The sequence below is a fragment of the Arachis hypogaea genome, chromosome 3, assembly GCF_003086295.3.
Source record: "Arachis hypogaea cultivar Tifrunner chromosome 3, arahy.Tifrunner.gnm2.J5K5, whole genome shotgun sequence".
Taxonomy (NCBI): Eukaryota; Viridiplantae; Streptophyta; class Magnoliopsida; order Fabales; family Fabaceae; genus Arachis; species Arachis hypogaea.
Genome location: NC_092038.1, coordinates 23,872,596 through 23,899,476, shown reverse-complemented (window position 1 = coordinate 23,899,476; position 26,881 = coordinate 23,872,596). Strand labels below are relative to the sequence as shown.

At 36.5% G+C, this 26,881-nt stretch overlaps 2 pseudogenes; one reads left to right on the top strand and one right to left on the bottom strand.

The window, feature by feature from the left end:
* Positions 1-121: 121 nt before the first annotated feature.
* LOC112789896 (pentatricopeptide repeat-containing protein At4g21300-like) lies at positions 122-6,257 on the top strand (annotated as a pseudogene).
* Positions 6,258-10,201: 3,944 nt separating this feature from the next.
* On the bottom strand, positions 10,202-16,510 carry LOC112789895 (cation-chloride cotransporter 1-like; annotated as a pseudogene).
* Between the last annotated feature and the right edge of the window lie 10,371 nt (positions 16,511-26,881).

Here is a 26,881-nt window from a genome sequence, read left to right as displayed (position 1 = left end):
AGTGAACCAGTAACTAGAGCGGTTCGATGACCGGTTCAGTTTTCAGAACCTTGGGCAGAAGCATCAGTTCTCTACTTCTCTTCGAAGACTTCTACTCACTCCCAAGTCCCAACCCTAACTTTCTCAGTCTCTCTTCAACCTTCTTCCTCCAAAGTACAAACACCACCGTTACCTCCAACAAACGCCGGAGCAAAGCATCACCGTCGCGGGTCGAAGGTCACCGTCGCGTCCGGGTCGAAGGTCGCCGTCGCGAATCGAGGTCGAAGGCCACCGTCGCGGGTCGAAGCATCACTGTGTTGGCGTCGTCTGGTCATCGGCTTGGCGTCATCGTGGTCGTCAGCTTGTTTTCGGCACTGAACTGTCACCGTCACCGAAGCGTGGGTCGACATCTGGCTCTGACAGTCTGACCTTCTATGCTCTCGGCCTCTCCCGCGGTGAGTACTCAGTAGTCAGTACTTCAATCTTTTCCTTCTTTCAATTAATTTCGTTTATTTGGTGATAAAACTGTATGAATTGGACAGATTTAAGTTCATGGTTCTTGTTCTGTTTTTCAAATCTTTTCCTTCTTCTGAGTTCTTGTTCATGGGTTCTTGTTCTGTTTTTCAATTAATTTTTTTTATTTTGTTAATTATTCTTGTTTTGTTTTTCAATTTTGTTTATTTTGAATTTCGGTATATAAATTCAATTCTGCTATGTTGGATTTGGCTATATTGAGTTTTGCTTATTTCTGCTCTGTTGAATACTGCTCTGTTGAATTTTGGGGTTTAAAATTTAAATTCAATTCTGCTCTGTTAATTATGTTGAATGAATGTCGTATGAGTTATATGGATTGATATATTTTTCTGGATTCTAGATTGCTGTCATTTTGAATTTAGATGGAACAGCCACAAAATGATAAGCAACTACAACATAATTCTGTGGGCATCTTCAAGGCTAGAAATTATGAATTAGCCCTCTCTAGTTGCTTGTTGAGAACCATTGTATTTTGATTGACTTCATTTAGTGATTTTGTTCAGGTTCACTTTTCTTTTCAATTTGAATTAATCCTTTTAAAATAATTTTGTTAATTTTTTGTGGTACTTGTTAATTTTGTTGATTGTTAATTGTTGATTTAATTGTCTAATTGTTTGGATTCTGACTTCTGAATTTGTTTTTTGAACTTTTGATGTCGAATGTAATTGATAATTTTCTGTTTTGAACTTTGGTGCTGCATGTATTCTTTGTTTCTTGATGTGATTAGAAATTCTGTAAATCTGTTCAACAATCAATATTTAGTCATTGACTGTAACTGTATTTAATTTGTGTAAATTTCTGTTTGTAAATTGTAGTTGTTACTAATTAGAAATTTTTATTTTTGAAGATAGAACAACTAGATAGTGATCAAGCATTACATATATTAATTTTTAATAATTTTATTTAATATTAATTAAACCGGTTGAACCCTGGTTGAACTCCGGTCGGACCATTGAACCAGTGAACCAGTTGCCTTACCGGTTCATTGACCGATCCGGTTCTCGCAACCTTGCAAATTACTCCTTTATCACGATTACTAAACATCGAGAGCCACCGTAGTCCTTCATGTTTTCGGCCTTGGATCCACAACTGAAGACCTCGTCACTGTCATTAACCTCCACACCGCCGCCACTAGCCTCCTCTAGCTTTATAAACCGATTATAAGTGAGCAAGAGCAGGTGCAGACATCTTCTACTTTATAAACTGACCTAGACATCAGAGCTGTTCATTTCAGATCTCTTTTTCTTCATTTTTCTCACATCCAACACACACCTTCTCTGTACCACTTCTCACTTTAAAGTTAGATTGATTCCAAATCCTTGCTTTCGATTCGAAGGTCCATATACTGGTGAATTTCACTGGCAAGCTCGACGGAACCTACTTGACAGTGGCGAATACCGTCATGGAGACCTTTAACAAAATCTTCGCGGTAAACACTTGGGGGCATGTTCCTGTGCTGTTGAGGAGCAAAGAATAGAATGAAGTGTGGCGGCAGAAGGGGATCTAATCCAGTTGATGATGTTGCTGGTGACGGCGCTGCGGACATGAGGTGGTAGTGAAGTAATTATTTTTTGTTCTATCAAGTTTTTCTACTAAGTCTTATAATTTTAAATAATCAAGTATCAACCAATACACAATTAATATTTAGCACAGTTCCTAAGCTTTTAAGCTCAAAGCTTCAAATTTCGCAATTTGCAATTAAAAAAGGTTTATGATCAAATTATGGCACATTTTACAGTGTATGATCGCTTGAAGCAACGGAGCAGCCTTTCAAGTTTCAGCAGGTAAACCTTTATTTATTTTTTTGTTTTTGGTGAGAAACCTTGATTTTAATTCTAAAACCCCATTATTGTTATTATTGGTTTAAGAAACTAAGCATATAATGATTATGATACATGTAAACGCAATTACAGGTTTTCCATATCCTGGAGAGGTCACTTGTGTTATACATTTTCTTGCTTTGTTGTGTAAACATATGCAGTAGTTATATAGTTGATAGTATCCCGTGATTATGATTATCTTTTCTATAGAAAGAAAGGGGAGAGAAAAAAAAAAAAAACTACTAATTTTTTTTATGCTTGAGCTCTGAATTCTGGTTTTCCATATCCTGGAGAGGTCACTTGTGTTATACATTTTCTTGCTTTGTTGTGTAAACATATGCAGTAGTTATATAGTTGATAGTATCCCGTGATTATGATTATCTTTTCTATAGAAAGAAAGGGGAGAGAAAAAAAAAAAAGAAACTAATTTTTTTTTATGCTTGAGCTCTGAATTCTGGTTAGAAATATTGATTTGTATGTTATGGCATTATTAAGCATATTTTTCTGTTATTTATTGGTTTGGTTGTTCTCTGTTATTGTTTTGTTAAAATGGTTTATAAGAAGCATATTAACATTTCCCCCCTTTTTTGGATGAAATTATGGATAATTCATCCATCTCCCCCCTTTTTTGGATGAAATTATGGATAATTCATCCATCTCATGCTTCTATCTCGATGTAGGCACTTTTGTTATATACATTTGTTCTGAGTACTTGTTGAGTTGATGTAACTGCAGTTTTCTTAATAAGTATTATGCTTTTGCTGAAATCTTTTGTATACAAATTCAAGCGCTTTCATTATTAAGTACATTTTACATTTTACCCAAAGATTTGAAAGAGCTATCAATCAAGGGTTATAGCTTCATTGAGTTAGGACATTCTTCTTTTTTCAATATGACCTGATTAGATTTGGATTGTTGTTTGCTTCCTTCACTAGTTTGCTTGTAATTGGATGAGTTTATACTTGATTTCTTGAGTCCAATTCTAGCAAACTATCTGACTCTTGGTATATGGATTTGTTCTTGCAGATTGATGAGTTGGAATTTGTATAAGACAATTTTGTGGCCCGAAAGTAATGAGGTTTCATTGGGTTTAAGGTCGGGTAAGAGTCTCAAAAATAGACCCGGTCAATATTTAGGGCCTGGTTTGGGTCAGGACAAATCCAGTTTCACCCGTCCCATGACTCCCCTATCTTCAAATGTACAACAGAAACCCAGAATTCTCTCACATGTTACAGCTTCAACTTCCAAATTCATTGTGCACGCCGATAATTACAATTATGCCATCCCAAAACCCCGCTTTCCAAACGCACAACAACATCCAGAGCCTCTCACAACCCAATTGGAGTCTCTGTTCCGTTCTTGTTCTGATTCCTCTCTGCTTCCACAGGTCAAGCAAATTCATGCTCGGGTCACTGTTTGTGGAATGAGTGATATCAATGTGTTGGGTTCAAGAATTGCAGGGTTGTATGTTCTTTGTGGTAGCATCAGGGATGCTAGGAACTTGTTTTTCAGGCTTAAGTTGGGCTATGCACTTCCCTGGAATTGGATGATAAGAGGGTTTGTGATGTTGGGGTGGCATGATTTTGCATTGTTGTTTTACTTCATGATGTTGGGTAGTGGAGTCTCACCTGATAAATACACTTTCCCTTACATTATAAAAGCTTGTGGTGGTTCAAATAATGTTGCATTGGCTAAGATGGTGCATAACACAATTCGGTCAATAGGGATCGATGTGGACTTGTTTGTTGGTAGTGCCTTGATCAAGTTGTATGCAGATAATGGGTGTATTTGTGATGCAAGGCAAGTGTTCGATGAATTGTCTGTAAGAGACTGCGTTTTGTGGAATGTCATGCTAAATGGTTATGTAACTAGCGGTGATTTTAACAATGCAATGGAAACTTTTCAGGAAATGAGGAATTGTTATATCAAGCCCAATTCAGTAACTTTTACTTGTATGTTATCATTATGCTCTACAAGAGGGATGTTTTATGTTGGTACTCAGCTTCATGGTCTTGTTATTCGTAGTGGGTTCCAGCATGATTCGCAGGTAGCAAACACGCTACTTTCCATGTATTCCAAATGTGGTAACCTTGTTGATGCACGTAGGTTATTTGATTCAATGCCACAGACTGATACAGTTACTTGGAATGGGTTGATTGCTGGATATGTGCAAAATGGATTGGCAGATGAGGCCTTAACTTTATTTAATGCAATGATCTCTGCTAGTGTCAAACCAGATTCGATCACTTTCGCAAGTTTCCTTCCTTCTATTGTTGAATCTGGTAGTAGTAGTACCAAACATTGTAAAGAAATTCATGGTTATATAGTCCGGCACAGGATTCCTTTTGATGTTTATTTAAAGAATTCACTTATTGACGTATACTTAAAGAATAGGGACGTGGATACGGCATGCAAGATTTTCCAGCAGAATACTTCAGTTGATGTTGCAGTTTGTACAGCTATGATCTCGGGCTATGTACTTAATGGTCTGTATATTGATGCTATAGATTTTTTAGGTGGTTAGTTCAGGAGGGAATGGTGCCTAATTGCCTGACCATGGCTGCTGTTTTGCCGGCATGTGCTGCTTCGGCTTCTCTGAGATTAGGGAAAGAATTACATTGTGACATTCTGAAAAATCAACTTGATAGTGTGCTTCATGTGGGGTCTGCCATCACAGATATGTATTCAAAATGTGGAAGACTAGATCTTGCATATCAATTTTTCAGAAGGATGCCTGAAAGAGATAGTGTATGTTGGAACTCAATGATTTCAAGCTTCTCACAGAATGGTAAACCAGAAATGGCTATTAATATTTTTCGTGGAATGGGAAGGAGTGGAACCAAGTTTGATTCCGTGAGCCTATCATCTGCACTTTCTGCGTGTGCAAATATACCGGCACTCTATTCTGGGAAAGAGATGCACGGCTTTGTGATAAGAAATGCATTTACTTCTGACACTACTGTTGCAAGTGCACTGATAGACATGTATTCTAAATGTGGAAAATTAGCCATGGCTCAATATGTGTTTGACCTGATGTACTGGAGGAATGAAATTTCATGGAATAGCATCATTGCTGCATATGGAAACCATGGTCACCCCAGGGAATGTCTCGATCTATTCCATGAAATGTTAAAAGCCGGGATTCACCCGGATCACATTACTTTCCTTGTTATAATATCTGCTTGTGCTCATGCTGGCCTAGTTGATGAAGGCATATCATATTTCCGTTGCATGACTGAAAGTTATGGGATTTGTGCTAAGATGGAGCACTATGCATGCATGGTAGATTTGTATGGTCGAGCTGGTCGTTTGCACGAGGCATTCAATACTATAAAGAGCATGCCGCTTGCTCCGGACGCAGGTGTTTGGGGGACATTACTAGGAGCTTGTCGGGTTCATGGCAATGTTGAGTTGGCCAGACTAGCTTCCGAACATCTTCTGGAGTTAGACCCCCAAAATTCGGGGTACTATGTATTGCTTTCGAATATACATGCCGGTGCAGGGGAGTGGTCAGATGTTCTTAAGATTCGAAGTCGAATGAAGGAAAAAGGAGTTCAGAAAATATGCGGATACAGCTGGATTGATGTGAACGGCAGCACCCATATGTTTTTTGCTGCTGATGGTAGTCACCCACAATCTTTTGAGATCTATTTGATTCTGGAGAGTCTTCTCCTTGAGTTAAAAAAACAGGGTTATGTTCCTCAACCATACCTTCCACGGCATCCACAAGTCGTTGTAAAAACTTGAATGGAAACAACCAATGTCTATATTCCAAGCATCACCAAGAGCAAAAGTTTTGTTCTATGTAATCCATATTATTATAAAAATGGTGTACACTAAATATTAGCCACCAATTTTGTATTCTTTCATGCTGATAATGGAAAACTAAAACTAGTGATCATCAATTCAATTATTAGCCACCAATTTTGTATTCTTTCATGCTGATAATGGAAAACTAAAACTAGTGATCATCAATTCAATTTTTTTGTAGTCCCAAATTTGGACTAATTTGTATTCTTTCATGCTGATATTTGAAAATTGAAACTAGTGATCATCAATTCAATTGTGGTTATTACTAAAGTATTATCACGAGTTACATCTTTTGGGTTGTTTTTTATTTCATTTTCTTCTTATTTTATATTTTATATTTTTATCGATTAGTTTAGAAGACGCGATACTCTCCAGAGAGAGTAACTCCAAAGTCGGAGGGTTATACAGGGAGATAACACAATAGCAAACAAAAGGATCTAAAGCAACAATACCTTGACAAACAAACACAAATTGCCAATCAAACAAGTCTCTCAAAACACCTTGTTAGCTTTGAATGTTTCTTGAATTTTAATTATTAACAAACATGAATATATTTAAAAATTTTATTAATCTTCATCTAACCGTTTGCTAAAGTGGTTCAAAAATTACTAGTGATCGTTTGATTTAAGGTTAAGAAATATATTCCAAAAAATTATATTTCTGGAAATATTATGTTTGGGAATCGAGTTTTTAATATTGCTCCTTTACTTTTTTTATACATATTAGCAGATAAAAAAAGAATGGAAACATAAATAGAATTAGAAAAAACAGAAAAATGATAACAAAAGACTACAAAAAGAGTAGTCTAGGAAATTTCTCCTTTGGGCGGATGTAGCCAAGTGGATCAAGGCAGTGGATTGTGAATCCACCATGCGCGGGTTCAATTCCCGTCGTTCGCCCATCAATCTAATCTACAAAAAACAAGAAATATATATATTACAGTTTATTTTAATTAATTTAATTAGTGAATTCCTCCTATTTTTTGTAAAGACGAAGAAACAAAATCGATTTTCTCTATTCAACTATTTACTACGGCGACGAAGAATCAAATTATCACTATATTTATTCCTTTTTCTACTTCTTCTTCCAAGTGCAGGATAACCCCAAGGAGTTGCGGGTTTTTTTCTTCCCACTGACAGAACAAATGTATCATCCTCTTGAGAAGTTAAATAGTGCAACATCAACAATCACTTTCTTATTAAAAAATAATCACTAATACCACTCTAATTCTTTTAGTATAAATTTAATTTATCTAATGGTATTTAAACCAAATTAACAGTATTTTAACAAAGTATAAACCCTAACACAGATTATTTTAACACTAATTCTATGTCGCATATTACATTCATGTCAAACTTGTAACGGACACATCAGTCGACGGCATTATAGTTTATACGACAAAATGGACGAGGAAGAACCCAAGTTTCTTGTATTTTAAGAAGTGATAGACATTTTTGGAAACAATTTGTTTCTCCAACAAAAGATTAAAGATTTATTTGTCCTTTTTTCTTGAAATAATAAAATTTAAAGACAACCCTTACAACAAATAGCATACTTATTCACCTATGAATGAACCACAGAGGCAACCAATTGCAGAGTAGTCAGATAAATAATTGAGAGAGAAAATGGAGTGAAGTTAGAGAGAAATGGAAAACGAGAGAATGAAAAGGAAGAGAAGCTCAGAACTTAGGAAGAGACATGGACTAGGAAGATACAAACAAGCATAGCATATTTTATAAGGATTAAGGAAACGGCACACAAGGAATGCATCCAATGTAGACACATCAACCTATTAAGTGAAAGTTGCATTAAGGAAATTTCGAAAGGGCTCAGGCAAGGAGATCCAATTTCTCCTTATTTATTTGTTTTGTGCATGGAGAGATTGGCGTGCTTCATTTCCAAACAAGTTGACGAGGGTATTTAGGATGGTGTGGCTAGAGGGGGACCTAGAGTTTCTCACTTGATGTTTGCAGATGATCTCCTCCTTTTTTGTAAAGCGAAGAAAAGTCAAGTTCAGAATATTGTGCACACTTTGGAGTTGTTCTGTAAAGCTTCAGGTATGAAGGTTAACATTGAAAAATCTAAAGCTATTTGTTCTAGAAATATCTCTAATAGAAGGAAGGAAATGTTGTCTGGTATTTCTCATATTCCCTTTACTAGTGACTTAGGCAAATACTTGGGGGGTGAACCTTAATCATCCTCGAGCTGCTAGATCTATTTTTTCGGACTCTTTAGAGAAGATCAAGAATAGGCTGGCTAGTTGGAAAGGTCGGCTCCTTAACAGAGCAGGCAGACTTTGCTTAATTAAATCTGTTGCTTCTTCTCTTCCTATTTATCAGATGCAAGTGACTCTTTTTCCTACTTCGATTTGTCAAAAGATTGATTCTGTGCTTAGACAATTCTTGTGGAAGGAAAAGGTGGGGGAGCGTTGCTTAAATTTGGTCAAGTGGAGCAAAGTTGTCATTCCAAGAAAATATGGAGGCTTGGGAATTAGAGATACCCAATGTGTAAATTTTGCTTTACTCGAAAAGCTTGTTTGGCAATTACTGCATAATAAAGATAAGCTTTGGGTAAGAATTATATTGGCAAAATATTTATCTGGGAGTTCTTGCCTTTCACCCAATTTTTCTAATAATGTTTCAAGCACTTGGCGGGCGATTTATAAGACAATAGAAAAGCTTCGTGATGGTTTTGATTGGTGTACAGGCAGGATGTTTCAATCCTTTTGGTATCATGCTTGGCGACCATGTGGAACGCTAGCTCCTTTGGTTCCTTTTGTGCACATTTCTGATTCTCACTTGAAGTTAGAAGATGTCTGGCACCATGGGCATTGGCGGTGGGATATTCTTTGCACAATTATTCCGGAAGAAGTTAAACTTGATTTGATGCTCTTTGATCCTATCAAGCAGGGAGGAGATAAAACAGGTTGGTTTTGGACAAACTCAAATACTCTCACCTACTCGACTAAAAGCGGGTATGAATGGCTATTGAAGAAGAAATTTGGCTCGAATGATAATGAAAATTGGCTTTGGCTTTGGCTTTGGCGCTTGAGAATACTGGAGAAGATAAAGTGTCTGCTCTGACTTTGCCTCAACAACGGAATTCCCATAGCTAGTTACCGCTTTTAAAGAGGTCTTGCTACTTCTGATTTTTGTCAGAGATGTTATCTTGCTCAAGAGGATATTAACCACTGCTTTAGGACTTGCCAAAAAGCTCGTCAGATTTGGATTAGTTTGAATTTGGGAATGACCGCTGAGGACTTTAGTTTGGATTTTGTGTCTTGGATTCGTTCTAATCTCAACAAAAATGAGTTTCTCTTTGCAGCGGCCTTTTGGTGAATTTGGAGGAATAGAAACAATGACATCTTCCATCAAGATGATCCATGGAGTAAGGAGAAAATTGTTCACTTGGTTAAACATGCTGCTCGAGATTTCTCTAATGTTGTTACCAACCAAAAACATATTATTCCTTCTTCTTTAAAATATAGCTGGGAACCACCTCCAATGAATGTTTGTAAAGTGAACTGCGATGCAAGCGTTTTTGAAAATGAGCAATTAGTTGGTTTTGGATGTATTATTAGAGACAGCATGGGAATTTGGATATAAGGTTGTTCTGCCAGTATACCTCTTTCTAGTGTTCTCTGTTGTGAGCTTCATGCTATTTGGAGAGGGCTTGTTATGGCTTGGGATTGCGAGTGCAAAGAGGTCATCTGTGAAACTGATAATCTTGATGCGTTTCTTCTTGTTTCGCGAGGCACAACCAGCATGATTAGGAATGACTCTGATCTGCTTGACAAAATCAAAGAGATGCTCCAGCGCAATTGGATAGCTATTTTAGTTCTCATCCAGCGCACAGCAAACAGAGCGGCTGATTTAATGACTAAGACTGCTGCTTTAAACAAGCAGGTGTATCTAGAGTGGTTACTGCACCCTAATAATTTAGACATTATTATTAGAGAGAAGTGCTACTCTTTCTCTTAGATCTTTTTTCTTTGTGTTATGTTCAGTCACAAAAAACCAGAGAGATTCAAAATAAGAAAACAAACAATTCAAACGATGTTCCAAAATGAATACAGTTTAATTTTTCTATTATAATCTGGTGATACAGTAGATCCTCTTGAGCAAGAAAATGGGTACAAAGAATGAACACTACATGTAAACTACAAAATTATAAAACAGAAAGGAAGTAATTAATGTCCTAGAATCCAGTTCAAAACTATGTGAATAGAGTTACAACGTCTCTAAGGTATCCTCTTACAATTAAAATCCTCGGTATATTTTCCAGCAACATATCCATGTACTCCATATAGAAATATGATGGGTGGTTCAGTGGAGGTGGAGGCAAACTTACCAAAACAACAGCAGCCATTCTTGAGTATCTCAACATTATTGAATTGAGCTTAAGCGTTGTGAACAGGAACTTCTCGACCTGCTGCTCATTCACAACTGCGCGCTTACCATTTGCCATTAGTGGGGTGCCATCTTTCTTTGCTGCTGCCTTCATTTTGTTTAGATAATCATCAATTCTTTGTTGAGCACCTTTAAATGCATCCTGTGACTCATCCTGAGGTACTTGGTTTTCTACGGACATTACAAAATAAGTTAATAGATAAAAATTGTTTTGGGCATACTTGGTTTTCTACAAAAAATATACTATACATAAAGCAACTGACATTAAATTTCGTCATACATAGAGTTGGTAAAGAGAAGCAATGCAAAAAGATTAAACTTGAAGCCTAAATATCAACCTTAATAGATTATTCTGTACACAGAAAGTTCATTAATGTTGTCATTGAATTGAAAAAACTTAATGAGAATACTTAAAGTATGAAATTATCCATGAACACAAAGTTCAGTGAACAACTTAATTCCCAATCAATAAATTATAGCTATTTTGTTTTTCTTTTGAGTGAAGTATCAATTATGCATGATAAATCATGTCAATGACAAAATTATCCATGTCAGAACAAAAAGTGTTGATTTTGTCTGCAACATGATGTTTCTTGGGCTATTTTCCTCAAGGATTTTAATTATTTTTTCCATTGAAAAAATTTTCAGAGACAGATTTTCATGGGTAATTTGGTCCTTCGTTCTTTAGTCGTTTTCTTGAAAGCTCTCAAGGACCTTAAGAGTAATATTTCTTCTTTCTCCAACCAATCATGCCTTGATGCCAGGATCAACAACATTAATGCATAATATATTGTATCATATTATCTAGTTGACTGAATTTGAAAGGTATATACCTCCTAGTGATCGAAGGCTCCGAAGTGCTAGTTGGAAATATGCACTTTTGAAACCATCTCCCCAGACGCCAGCCTTTCCTTTGAGGCCCACATACTTATATATAAGACTTGCAAGGGCCAAAGCCACCACAGTGAATGACCACGAGATCAGGAACATAATCACTGCATTGGAAACAAGGAAAAAATGATCATTGCAAAATTGAGGGTTAACATGAAAACACACATAAGCAGCAGAAGAAGTAAGTATAAAATGGTTCATAGAAAGCTATAGTCACAGGCTAAACTTTTTTACTCTTCCATAAAGACCCACGTAATTTTGGTATTTATAAGAAATGAGAGAACCTTTGATGATCTTTGTGTATTTCTCTTAGTGGCATGCCCCTTTGGCCACTACATCTAGATATGAACCACTAGAGTACGTTATACAAACTTAGAAGGAGGCTTTCTTTCCCAAGTGAGTCAAGTTTCATATGTGGATTATATACATTTGCTTTACAGCTTCAATAATCTCTGCAAACCTCGTTCAAAAGGTTCAATACTCTTATTCAACTAATTATATATATATATATATATAGATCATCCTTCGTTTTATCATCACCAACTTGTGCCATGTCTATCTCCATGTGAATGATACGATTAAGATTATCATGACAGAACTTAGCAGACATTTTTGAACCAAAGACGGGCAAATTCATATCTTCATGTTATAAATGTGGCTCAGTCTGTGTCTGCTATTGCTATTTGAAAAAGAAAGTATTCACTGGACTGGACATATTGTAATCCTATTCATAAACATGTCCCAAATGTCAAAGCTTCACACAGGAGAATCCAAACCACAGTGAATTTGCGGGATATTGGAAATCAAACATCTATTGCTACAAGAATGCTCAATTATTTTCTAATCTAAAATCTAAATCTCAATGCGATAGCAACTGGAATGTTATGGTTCGAAGTTTCAAATTATGAACATCAAAGAAGCACTAGGGCAAGGAATATAATACTACTAATGTAATACACAGCCATTTCCCAACCCAAATTATATGCACCTATAACACGGTAAACTGGTGTTCTACCATCTATGCTGTTTCATAAATGGTGCGTTGAGGGCACTCTGTCACGTTCAAAGCTTTAATTTCAGCGTTATATCTTTACCATAGTTGCAAATCCCCGCATTCCCACCTCGCCACAACACAAAAAAGAAAAAAAAAAGAAAAAGAAAATAAAAGACAGCGAAAGAAAGAAGGGAGAGGGAAGCATGCATAAAGCAGAAAAAATAATTGAAACAACCAAGATGCGGCCAAATAGAAGCAAAATGAATCCGCTGGTAGACAATAATGACAAATATGCACAAAAAAGGCACCATACCAATGCAAAGTAATGCTCCAACAAGAGAGAGAAACCAATGATGAAATTTCCAACGAGGTTGCCAACTAGGAGCATCTAGAAGATCAAGAAGGAAGCAGGACAAGTTGACACCCGTATAACATAGAAGGAAAAACATAGTTATAGTTGGAGTGATAAGATCCAGATTCCCAATAATGACACACACACCACATAGGATAGCAGTGAAAAGGGTCACTGCCATCTGCAACTTTAAAGTAGCGCAGAATAGGTAAAATATCATCATTGGCTATTGCTGCAAGCAGACGTGGGGCACCGGTCAGACTCTGAAGAGCAGCACCCAAAGTTGAAAGAATAATCCCAATTTTAATTAGTGAAGGAAAAGGCCAGGCGACTGTAGCCGTTAGTAGCCTGCAATAAATCTCCATATCAAAAGCATGGATGCCCAAAACTCACAATACTTAAAAACCATGATGAATTACATATTTTTCATAAGTTGACTACCAAAGGTAATCAAATGGGTTCCTGTTTTTAAAGGGACTTCTTGGTGCACATCTATGTTGCATGGGGTATGGGCATCAACTTCTCAAAATAAACGGTAAATTTTCACCTACTAAAAGATGTTCCATGTGAAATCAAACAAAAGTAACACAGGGTTTGAAAATGGTTGCTTTCTTTGAAAGCATAGATTAAGGGAAAAAGATTTAAAGAACACTCCAAAAACGATGGAAAACTTGTGCCAAGTTGTTCAAATCGTACCCAAACCATACCTAGCTCGTTTATTTTGTAGGAAACTTTCTATTTTTGTTCTTTGCATACCTGCATGTACCCATCACACGCTTGTACCCGGTATGGGTACGCTTCAAGTTTGCACATACCTGTGCAACGTAGGTACACACAGAGGGGCCTAGGTCTTTTGAGTTTATTCTAATCTTTTTCTTTCTCAGCAGAAGTCAAGATCAGTCCATTCAATTTTTTTCATCATTTCAAATACATCCTCTTTCATGAGGAAACAATCATACAAAGAAGTTCGGACCAAAAATTACCTGTCTGTTAAAAGCTTCTCTCTGGTGGCAACAGCGCCAAAAAATAACATAGAAATAAAATACAGAGAAGTAGCAATAAGCGTTGCAGATAATGTCCCAATAGGAATTGATTGCTGAGTATCTTTTAGAGAAGCTGATCTATTAGAACCTGCCATTATTCCTGTCACAGCTGGGAAAAAGAGGCCTACTAATGAACTGGGAAGGAAAGAATATAATCAGAAAAATTGAAAAGTCATTCCAATATCATAAACTAGAAAATGCTTAAACAAATTGGTCCCTCAGGATCCTGCATTAAATGTGAAATAATTTTAACTTTATCAATTATAGTGATAAATAATCTTAAATAGTGAAAAATTTTCTAAATCTTTCTCCTGCAGCCCATGCTGATTGGGACCACAGAACTGGTTTGCAACTGACAGCAACTTATAAAATCTAGTTTCATATCATCAGTAAAATGTGGGGCTTGATGGCATATACTTAATATAAAAAAGTTACAATATAATTATGGAATAGGAGCTAAGGGCTACCTATTTCAGGTCTATTTCAAGCTTCGATATTTCATCTTCAATGTACAGAAGTTTTAAAACCCTGGTGAGGATTTTTATATTTCAATCCTATGTAAATCTTTCTCTTGCTTTACCTGGTTCCTCTTCCTCATAATAGAGTTGAACAAATTTAAGCAACGTCCTTGAGGGCTTATTAACATCAAAGGCATTGGAAAGATGGGGAAATTAGATTTTAGGATGTCTGCCCTCTTGTTTTGCAGTTATTGCTTACCATTATCTCTCACCATTTTTATTCTAAACTTCAATGGTAGAGAGGTCAATGAATTAGAATCTCACCTTCCTTTGTTTAACCCTATTCACCTATCTAAATCTAAATCTTCTGTCAGAGTCATTTTTTTGGGACCGTTGTTCCTAATTGAATAAACATTAATAACATTGTTTGATCCCATTCTGTTTAATGTTCAATTTAGATTCCACATCATTGGCTTGCCTTCATTTGCAGTTCCCTACTGCAAGATCTATATAGATCAAGCTTTCTGGTAGATTCGGTAAATTGTGGAATTGCCCTGTGAACGAGTAGTTTCTTTTCACTAAATTCAGATATTTTGCTCCAACTAAAACAATATCCTGCTGCAGACGTCAATTTTTGCAGTGCTCGTGTATTTTTTGGAAAGGAAAGAACCCACTAGCTGAAAAGCACTAACAGAGAACTCCTTACTTCCAACCTCATTGAGAATCTTTAGGCCTCAAGCAAATCAAATTAATTAAATGAAATTAAAACCATTCTCCTCTCTAATTTAAAAATCCTGCGTCATTAAGTTAATGTATCAGCCAATGAAGAACAGCAGACACAGGAGTGTCAATTACCATTTAGTGTAATACTTCAGTTGATTCAGCCGTAACATATGAAGATTAAGTATAATGAATCCATACTATTGCTACTAGGGACTTGTTAGGCACTGCATGCTTGTCAAGTCAAATTTTTATTTATACTTTTAAATGGATTTTGGTTGAGTATTTTGTTTTTTAAATTCAAAGCATAACAAATAGATGAAGATACGAAGATGCAACGATAATGTAAAGTCTGTGGAGGAAAGAAAAATAACTACTAAAAGCAGTTATACATGATATAAGGGTAAAAGTAGTAAAAAATTTGGAGACCAAAATCAATTACTTTTTGGTATCCTCATTATATATATTTTATATAAAAGATATAGATATAGAGACATTTCCTAAAATGTATTGTACAGGATTGCCTAATAATAGATTAAGCTAAAGAGAGGTTCTAGAAGTGTCTAGAAAAGTCTAGAGAAGGCAGAATCAGTTAGATTCAGTTAGTGCAGGAAGATCAGAACCTGCTAGAATATGTTAGAACTTAGATATGTTAGAACTTAGAATGAATAATTAACTTAAGTGTAAGCTTTCTGTATCCTCACTGTATATAAGGCCATGAGTTTAGGACCCATTTGGGAAGCTTCAAAAGTTACTTTTTTGAACTTTTGACTTATGAAAAGTAGTAGTATTAATATCTAGTGCAATTTTCAAAACTAAATTGTAGCTTTTTAAGAAGTTATTTAAGTGTTTATGGAAAAGTTAAAAAAAATTACTTTTCTCACAATAAAAAGCTTTTAATCACATTTCTTTTAAAATAAACACTTTTAGAACTGAAAAACCAAATACAAAATAACTTATTTATAAACTATTTTTAATATAAGCATTTATTGTTTAAGCTATTTTTTCGAAAAGAGCTTAATTAAGCTGTTTGCCCAAATTGGGCCTTAGTGTTATTACACATAAAGACTTAACACTCATTCTCATTTTCTTTCCCGATCTCTTTTCTCTTCTCCTCTTACACTCTTCTCATTCTCTCAACTTCATCAAACTTTATCACCTAAAATTAAAGCATTTTGCCCCCACATCATTCATTGACAGATTTAAGATGCATGCACAATCATTGTAAGTTATATTGGTAAAATAGGGCAAATGAATGTAAACGAATGAGAAAGACCTACTTGAAATTCCAGCTTACATTGCCATCAGTTTCTGGGATTCCAGCATCATTAGTTTTTTGATAATCTGAACTCATTAATTGTCTCCGAACTCAAACCAGTAAATCCCTCTGAATCAAACATGGATAAAGGGGGAAAAATATGTGAACAAAAAACATTTGTAAATACACATTTATAAGCAAAAAATGTCTTTCGTATTTTAAAATAAATAAATAAATAAATAAACCCTCAACACTCATCATCAAGGGATTACAAGCAATGTGGGTTCTACAAGTTGATAAGTAAATTCAGTATTGAATGCAAAAGAAAAATAAAGAAAAAAAAGAACCCTATTGACTCTTATTTCCCTACTTCCCTATTATTTAATTGATTTTTCACTCTCACTCCTTCAAGAAAAGGAGAGAAGCATAGTTGATTAGTTGGTTTCCTTGATTTTCTTTATGTGCTACAAAGCTTTTGACAATGTAGCATGACTTGTCACGTCAGAACCTTTGGGGTACCAGATTCTTCAAATAACCACAGGTGAAGACAGAACACTTTAATCTCTCATTCAGGAATAAGAACCAATTCTGAAAAGAAAGATCCTAATTTTTAAACCAAATATCAAGGTTGAGAATCTATTAGCAATTTCTATATTATAAATGAGGACAGTGTCAATGTCTGTCACTTTACTAAACAGTTCACGACCCTTTTGTTATAAAATTTTAACATGTTTATTAGGGCCTTGCCACTGATTATGATTCACTTTTTGTCAAAAAAATAAAAGAACAAACAAAACATGAACCATTTCTATTTTATCCCATGCAACTTTGCCAGTCAATTCAAAAACTGCTAAAGTCTAGATTGTCTTCAAAGCCTACTGTTGACATGAACAATTTCTATTCTTTTTCTATGCAACTTTGCCAGTCACTTAAAAGACTACTAATAAGCCTCGACTTGATTACAGCTATTCCACAGTAACAATTTATAAATACTCAGAATGTCATTAAAATCAAAATTTCAGTCATGTTTTATAGATAAGATGAAATACAAGTCAAATAATGTTAAAATTTAGTTGCATAATATTATATAAAAAAATTTAGTAACAAATGTAATCTAGAACAAATATTTCCAGATCCAGTCGGAAAAGTTACAAATCTTTATGCATGAGTTGATATTCTGGAATATTTGGTTATGCTCTTGTCAGATAATGGTTCTCCTTAAATTGATAAATCAGAATTCAAATAATTCATTGCATTTTATCCTTTTGATAACAGTTAAAGAGACAGAAGTTTTACCCCATTGATAAACTAAAAGAAGTTTTCATTAGAGTTAGGCTACTTCTACCACACTCTGTTATTGAAAGTACTATATATGATGTTCCAAGATCCTTAATCTCTCACTCCAACCCAAAAAAGAACGTGTTCATTAAGAAACAAAAGAAACAGAAAGAGAAAATCCCATGAGTGCAACTTGCTTCTGAAAATCAACCAAGTATTACTGGTTCAGAAAATGCCTAGGAAAAATGTGTACATGTGTGCATGAGCATTCGATGGAACTAAAACATGGATCCTTTAATGAAAATGACAAACTGGATGACTTAGAAAAAAAGAACAAACCTGAAGGTTTATCCTTCATAGCCACAAACATTCCCAAGAATATGCAGATGACTGAGAATAAAACAGGAACGAGAAATGCAGGTGCAACCCGATTTATCATCTTTACTCCTCCAAATACAATAAAGCATAAAAGAATGGTCACAACAATCCCATAAATTTTGGTCAATTTGTTTGTTGGGTTAGGACTATACTTACAACGCCAATTCCATTTTGATAATCAAATTCCTAACCTATGCAATTTGGTCGTCGTCAAGCATCCAAGAGGATCTTGTCTTGAGGTTTCATTCTTTGGCAAAAATAGCTAATCAATACTAGAGTGTCAATCATATGGTGAGGGCATGAGTTAAGAAGCTTTCGAAACCGTTCCCAATACTTATAAAGTGTTTCCAATTCACCTTGGACAATCCATGAAATTTTTTTCCTCAATCTATCCGTCACCTCCGGAAGAAAGAATTTATCTAAGAACTCCCTTCTAAGAAAATCCCAATCACCAACAATCTCATCGGACAAAGTGTAGAACTACTCCTTAGCTCTTCCCTCTAGAGAAAATGGGAAGGCAAGCAACCAAATAGCAACCTCATTGGAACGCTCCCGCCTAGTTGTTGAGCACACACCTTGAAAGTCTCTAAGGTGTCTAATAGGATCTTGAGCGGGAAGTCCATGGAACTTGGGTAGAAGATTAATTAAGGCAGTTTTGAGTTCAAAATTAGCATTTAACTCCGGATAACGCACTTGAAGCGGTTGAAGAACAAAATCCGGAGCACCAGCTTCCTCAAGAGTAACTCTTCTTGGAGCGGCCATAGTATCGGTACCTAAATCAATAGAAGAAGAATTAGTAGTATCAATGGAGGAGTAGATGGTTTCTTCCTCAAATGACGTTTCAGATTCACCCTCGAGTACGGTTGGTGAATTGGTAGGAACCCTTTCACCACTTCCAAAGGCTAACCGTCTCCGAGCTTGCCTAAGATGTGAGATAGTTCTCTCAATTTCTGGATCAAAAGGGGCTAAGCTCGGATCCGGTAGTGAATGCGTCATTCAATGAAAGAAGCATAGAGCTCATGACAACAAGATGCACTAAACAAAGATCAATCCTAACTAACAATTGAACTAGCAAACAATCAAGGAAAAATGCAAGTATTCACATATCAACGTATTTACACTAACTAACAACATGGCACACGTATGCAACTTCCCGACAATAGCGCCATTTTGATGCGCGATATTTTTTCGGTATAGAATTTTCTAATAGAATTATGTTGTGAGTATAGTCTAAACCAACAAGCTATAACGCATCAAACATAGAAAATGTGTCACCACAATTCAAAATCAATAACCGGGAGTAGAGTCCCGAGTCGTTCTCCCTAGGAGTTGCCCTAAGATGTACATCATTGGTTAGGAGTTCTTTTAGTAGTTTGAAGTTGAGTACAAGAAAAGTAAATAAACGTGAATTAAAGCAATGAGCAATTAACAATTGAACTAAGAAAAACAGGAACTTAAGCTAGCAAGTGAATGATTATCAATCAATGTAAAATCCTTGGCTAGGGTTGGAAATTGGAATTCCTATCCTCATTGCCTCCAACAATTGTGATAAGAATTGGTTATTGCTCCACTTAGTTAACCTCTAACTATGAAGGAAAGTCAAGTGGAGATAATCAATTTGAGTCCACAAGTCCTATTCAAATCCCAAAGAAAGACTAGAGTTAGTGTCATTCAAATCAATTAGCAATATCTAATTATTAATCAACAAAAGGCTTTGACAATTCAAGTGTCTCCAATTATCCAACCCCTAAGCCAAGAGTGAAAATCTACTCCATAGCTATAGTTGACATTTTCTCAAACACTTGGTGAACAAGAATGAAAGGCATTGTGATGTTGAGAAGAGAAATTGAATTCAAACTATCTAATACAAGCAATCAACAACAATAAAGCAATTAACAACAATGAACATGAAATTCCTCAATGATTAATAGAAATCAAAGTAACAAGATCCAAATCCAAGATCTACAATGCTAGAGTAACAAGAACACTAAATTGAGAGTAGAAGAGTGAGATCTACAAATTAGAACAAAATAAAATTGAATTAAATTCAGATCTAACCAAAGGATCCAAGTGAAATTGAAATTGAGAAAGCCAAAACCTAGAGAGAAGTTTGAGTTTCTCTCTCTAGAACCACAAGTTCAAAAACTAGATAGCCAAGTGTAAAATGTGTGAATCCCCTTCAAGCCTTGGTCCCTTGGGTCTTTTCCCTCTAGAATTCAGCTCAAATTGGGCCTGGAGCTCCTCAGAAATCGCCAGCGATGACTTCCCTAAAGAAGTCACGTGCCGAGCGTCATGCGTACACGTCGTATGGGTTTTTACAATCCACGCGTACGCGTCGATAAGATTCTGCCCAGCCACGCGTATCGTCCACTTATGTATGCTTCCTTTCCCTCTTCTAGACCATTCTTGCCCCTATAAACTCTGAAATCACTTAACAGACAAATCACGGCATCGAATGATAATAGAGAGAGATCAAAATATAGCTTATTTATGGTTTAAAAAGCATGTTTTCAACCATTAAGCAAAATTGGGAAGGAGACACAAAACCATGCATTTTATATGGATAAGTGTGACAGAATATTGATAAAACCCCCAAATTCTCTACAAAATAAACCCTAAAATTGCAACCCGACGTGTCTGGTAGCTAATCTGGGCACAGTCTCTCTGTTGCGCATGAATATCATTAAAGGGAATACGTGCCCTATCACCATTAGAGGGTATCTGCGCCCTGTCGCCATTAGAGGGTATCGATGCCCTGTCATCATTACAACCAGAGAGAAAACACAAGCATAATCACATTCAACATTTTCCAACATTATTCATTTTCCACATTCGTTCATTAATCATATATGCATCTCCGGCATACTCGCCACATGTTAAAGCTTCCCCAATCAATCATCATTGTTATCAAATCTCAAACGTTAACCTGGAGCAAGCGGAACAAACCACAACCCTTGCTACTACCCAAGTATCACAAATACACATTCATTCATAATCACACTCCATTATTACCAATTTTCAAACAATGATCCGGAGCAAGTAGGACGAACCACAACCCTTGTGTCCATCCGGAAAGCCTCTATACTAACCAACCTGGAGCAAGTGGGGTGCAACCACAACCCTTGCATCTACCTAGGAGGTACGTTCTCATATGCCCAGGAGGAATCAAGGAGGGGATCTTAACCTCCCACCATCTCGTTGGGGGCGATTTTGAAATACCAGGAGGAACAAGGAAGGGGATCTTCGCCTTCCTTCATCTCTCTGGGGTCGCACTTTCGAGAAAGAGAGCTCAAGATAGAACTATCATTCAAAATCATATTTTCATTTCCAGCCATAATCAATATTTACCATAGCCATCCGGCTCATAACATAACCCGTGACCAGCCAATAATCATTATTAAATACAGCCCTTCGGCTTACGACATACACCGCACTCCCATCGTCACCCTAAACAACTCATACAATCATCATTACTCATTATTCATCATTGATATACACTTTACTTCATCCACAAGTTACTACATATCCTAGTTTCTTTTCATTATTTGGCATACTATAAGTATTTAGGACATAAAGGGTAAGAATGGAGCCTTAGAAGTATGAGATTTGACTTGAAAACTCAAAATCAACTTTGGGGTGAAAACGGAGTCATGCGTGCGCGTCGCCCACGCGCACGCGTGGAAGGCAGCAAGATATAGTGATGCGTACGCGTCCCCCACGTGCACGCGTGGATGGGACAAAAGGCAAGTGACGCCTGCGCGTCAACCACGCGTACGCGTGGGTGCGTTTTGTGTCTCAGGCACAAAACTGGCACAACCCAAGCACAGCTCTCAGGAATTTTGGCTGGGCAACTGATTTAGCCCATCGACGCGTACACGTCGGTCAGGCGCACGCGTGGGAAGTGAAAATTTGAAAATGAAGCGTGCGCGTTGACCACGCATACGCGTGGGTGTGCATTCTGCTAAAAATTTTACTAAGTTAAAAAGCTGCAGAATTTCATTTTTGAACCTCAAACTTCCACCACACATAACTTCTTCTACAAAATTTCTTTTTCAACCATTTCTGAACCGTTGGAAAGATCTTTGAATAAAATTTCATAAAAATCTATTTTTGAAGAATTCCGAACTCCGTGGACCAAGTTACGGACCACCAAAATTGGTAAAAAATTAGTTTTTACCCCAAAACTAGAAATCACCAATTTTTCTAATGTTCACAAACCAAATTCATTTTCACTCATCCAAATGACCACAACCCAACAACATTCACATGATTACACTCAACCAAACCAAACCTACCCCCTCTACACAACTTCACCTAAAAACTATCAAATTCCGCATCTTAATTTCTCAAACCTTATTATTCAATATCCAAACCAATTATTCACACATTCAATATCTAGATCCATCCAATCACTTATATGATCACACAATACACATATCAACTTACCTTTCTTACCTCTTTCCGGCCTCCGACCCAAGATTCACGGCCTCCGGCCCAGCTTCACAATTTAAATGCATATACCACAAACCAACATTCATTATCCAATTCATCAAATTCTCAACACACCAAACATACAAATTCACACAATTCTCAACCCAATCAATAATTCACATTACATATCAACTATGCATATTAGAACCAACCATTTGCACAATCCAAACTTATCCTAGGGGCATCTAGCATAGGAGTTCTCATCACACTGCACGGTTCACTTATTTTTGTTCGTTGGCCCAATTTTGGGGCAAAACCTTTAAAATTAGGGTTTTAAATCGCATTTTAAATATTTCTACCTTTCCTAATTATAAATCCTAATTTCTTATCCTTATTCACTTATAATTAATTTTCCAAGCTGTAGTACCAGACATATCTCAGTCGGTACTGCCGGTTAAAATTCCAGTGTGCGTGCTTACGCAGAAAACTATGTATTCTGACTCAGAAAAATCCACTGAGGCCAAATATCATATTTAAATATCAAATTTCGATTGCTAAATTTTATAACCATATTCGCTCCTATTTAATTTATGAGTTAATTAATTATGGTTTGACTGGGTTTTACATTAAACCCCCCTAACAGAAATTTTTGCCCTCGAAAATTCCGTCCGTCACCACGAGTAAGTGAGCGTAGTCTGCCTTTATATCCAATGCATAGTAGTTCCAATGTCTTTTTACTCTACGCGCTTCTGTTGCCGCGCTCTGATTCCTCTATCTCTAAGGATCTCGATCATTCGTCCAACGCCGACCAACAGCCTCGTTCATTACTTTCGTCATCGCATTAACTCACATCTTATTAAATCTCAAATCATGTCATCAATAATATCACCATCATCATTAATCATAGTCATCATCCCACATCACTATAATCAACCAAAAATCATCACCATACCTTAATCATACTCGATCACTATCCTATCTCTCTATCAAGCCAATTACCACTAATCACAGCTCAACTCCAAGCATAACCTCTAAACTTACTTTTTTATTCCCAAACCCTCAAATTTTTATATAAACTTCTCTTTTAAAGTCATTGACTAATTAATCAAAACTCTCTTCATTTTCAAAAATCAAATGAGTTTGAAATAACACGTTAATAGAATCATAAGAATTCGATTTTCTTTAGTAATCTATAAAAGCATTTGAATCACATCTCTTTTGTTTAAGTTACTCAAATCAAAATTATTTTCAAAACTATAACCAACACTCTTTCAAATTCTTGGAAAAATTTCGACAGCACCTCCCCTAAAAAATTGGAGTTTACTACCCGTCACAGATTTTCTCAAACCAATCTCAATACAACATCAGCATTTCAATTTAATGGTTTTCAAATTCATTTTTTCAAAACCAATCATTATAAATCTCAATCTAAATCCAAGGCCACCATGACTAAATATCATAGTACTCATCTCTCAAACACAACGACTTGCACTCACTCATCATCTAAATCCAATTACGCATCAACGATCATTTTCTCATCCGTTTCAGAACTATCAAAGCTCACAGCCGCAATCAAATCTAATTATCTGGGAATCATTACTTGCATTAACACACTAAAACCTTCGAGTATTCAAACTTAAGATATTTTAGTCAACTTTTACAGCTCCTATTTGTAACTATCCTGTGTTACTGCTTCCGCAAGTTTTTGCTGCGTCACTCTGATTATTAACTACCAAGAATCCAATCATTAATCCATGTCATATTCCCCTATCGAATCACAAAACCTAGGCCCACTTCTAAGCTTTCTCAACCTGACAGAAATAATGCTTATGCTCATCATGAGACTGAATCGCATCCTCTTAAAAATCCTTGATCTCTATATTCACATTACCTAATCATTTAAAACCTATAATATCCACTGCCTAACAATTTGTCATCCTCCGATTTCTACTCAAGGGATTGATTTTCACAAACTTTCACTCCCCTTCAAATCCAATTACAAGCCCCTTCTACCCTAAATCATCATACTTCAATCAACTCAAACCTAATTAAACAAATTGTTCAAGAAACTATCCACCTCCAAGTGTTCTACTCATCAATCCAAAAATCAACACACCATTCTCATATATACCACTGCCAAGATTCCTATCACGGCGTTCCTTCACTAGTTCGATCTTGGGAATTCCTCGTTTCGATTACTTTATTCATGTCCATTAGACACCCTTCGGGTCTTGTCCATACTAAGCAAGCGATATCGAGGTGATCAGACTCAATATCTCTAGTTAAGTGCTTCAAATTACCAAAGATACACTCATGGACTTCATGCTAGATGTATCGGTTAGATACCCTAACTAGCACAGGCAAAGACTCAAAGTATGCATTGAAGCATAAGCAGTTCCATCCCTCAGGCTCACGAGGACGAACACCTTTCCACACAAAGTCTTATGCTTAAGTCATAAGACAGAGGTGGCGAGGTATTTCGACCTCTAAAAATAAAATTTAGTACATATAGTATTGTGAAGAATGTTTATAACTAGGAGCCTTTGAAGAAAAATGGGTAAAACAAAATCATTAAATAGAAAAGTGCAACACTCCGATCGGTAACGTAACGAAATACAAAAGGATAAACCAACTCGAGAATATATATATATATATATATATATATATATATATATATATATATATATATATATATATATATATATAAGGAGTGCCAAAAACACAAATATCCAAAACTCAAGATCCAGTTGCGAAGAAAGATAGCCTGAGCATAAAAGTATATACAAATATATATAAAGCAAGAAACCCAAAGGAAATCTAGAGGGCAAAATACAAAACCTATTCCCCAAAACAACCTCTAAGAGGAGTCAAAATAGTATATATATACATTATTTAATGGAGATAAAAGTATCTAAGCGAAAACATAAAACCAAAGTAAAGTCCCGAGAACAAGGATCTTCACTAAGTCCAGAAGTCTCCAGCATGCCTCTGCGAGTAGCCTCACGACCTGCATCTGAAAACCACAAAATTCGCATGGGTGAGAATTGGAGGTTCTCAGTATGATAACAGTACCCACATATCTAACATGTAATATCCTGCAAAAGCCGAAGGCAATCCTAGAACTTCCACCAGATAAATCAAAGCTTATAAACCGACTAAACCGTAAATGGCAACTGACTAAGGATCTTTAGTCTAACTAATACTTCCCTTTCCAATTTCTGCAGACCTCCCAACTGCCAGAAGTAATATAATATGGCAAACACAATTATATAACACAAGAAGATATACAGATAGGAAGCAGATATTACACTTAGACAACTAGCAGGTAATATGCAGTCATTTAGGTAATTTTAAACAATTCACATAGTATGAATATGATGAATGCATGTCCTAATGGCTAATGATATCATCTGTCGGTTATATAGCCAACCCGACAAGTCCTGGTAGCTAACCATTGGACAGTCTCTCTGTCGTGCATCCCCAACTCGAGTTATACTCAATCATAAATCATAATTCATATCCAACACCCTCACTGGTGTATATTCACCGGGCGAGCTCATACTTTCATAGTGTCCGACCACACTTACGACATGTGGTCAGCAGAGTATCGAGTCTCCACCTGGAGCACATGGTGGCTAGCCACTGCTTTCTCCCAAGAAAACTCGTATCTCAGCCGTAGCTCGGCAATATCTCAGCCATTTGGCTCATAATACAATCCATAACCAGCCAACTCATTAACAATTACAGCCCTTCGACTCATGGCATATCAAGCACTTCCACATTCATTCACCATATCTCATACAATGATCCTTGATCATTATTCATCATTATTTCTCCCCTTCTTCATCCACAAGTTACCGCATTTGCTAGCCCTTCTCATTGCTAGGCATATCATCAAGTTTTAAGACATAAGGGGTGAGATCAGATGCTTAGAAGTATGAAATTTGGCTTTAAAAACTCAAAAATTAATTTTGGGATGAAAACAGGGTCACGCGTGCACGTCGCCCACGCGCACGTGTGGATGGGAGAAAAATCAAGTGACGCTTACGTGTCAGCCATGCGTACGCGTGGGCGCGTTTAGTGCCCCAGGCACAAAACTGGCACAACTCAGGCACAACTCTTTAGAATTTGGTTAGGCCAATTGAATTCGCTCATCAACGTGTACGCGTGGGCCATGCGCACGTGTGGTAGTGAAACTTTGAAAACGACACATGTGTGTCGGCCACGCCTACGCGTGGGAGTGCTTTTTGCCAAAAATGTTTCTAAGTTAAAAGCTGCAGAATTTACAGTTTCAAACTCCAATCTTCTGACGGGCATAACTTCCTCATTTCAAATCATTTTTCACTCGTTCTTCGAATGGCATAGACATCCCAGATCCAATTTCATTTCTAAATAAGTTTGGCATAAAACGGAGATCCGGAGTCCATGTTATGCTCCGTCAAAATATGCCCAAAAACCACATTTTCATAAAAAACCACAAAGTGCCATTTTCAAAACAAACCAATTCCAACCCTTTTTGAAATCAA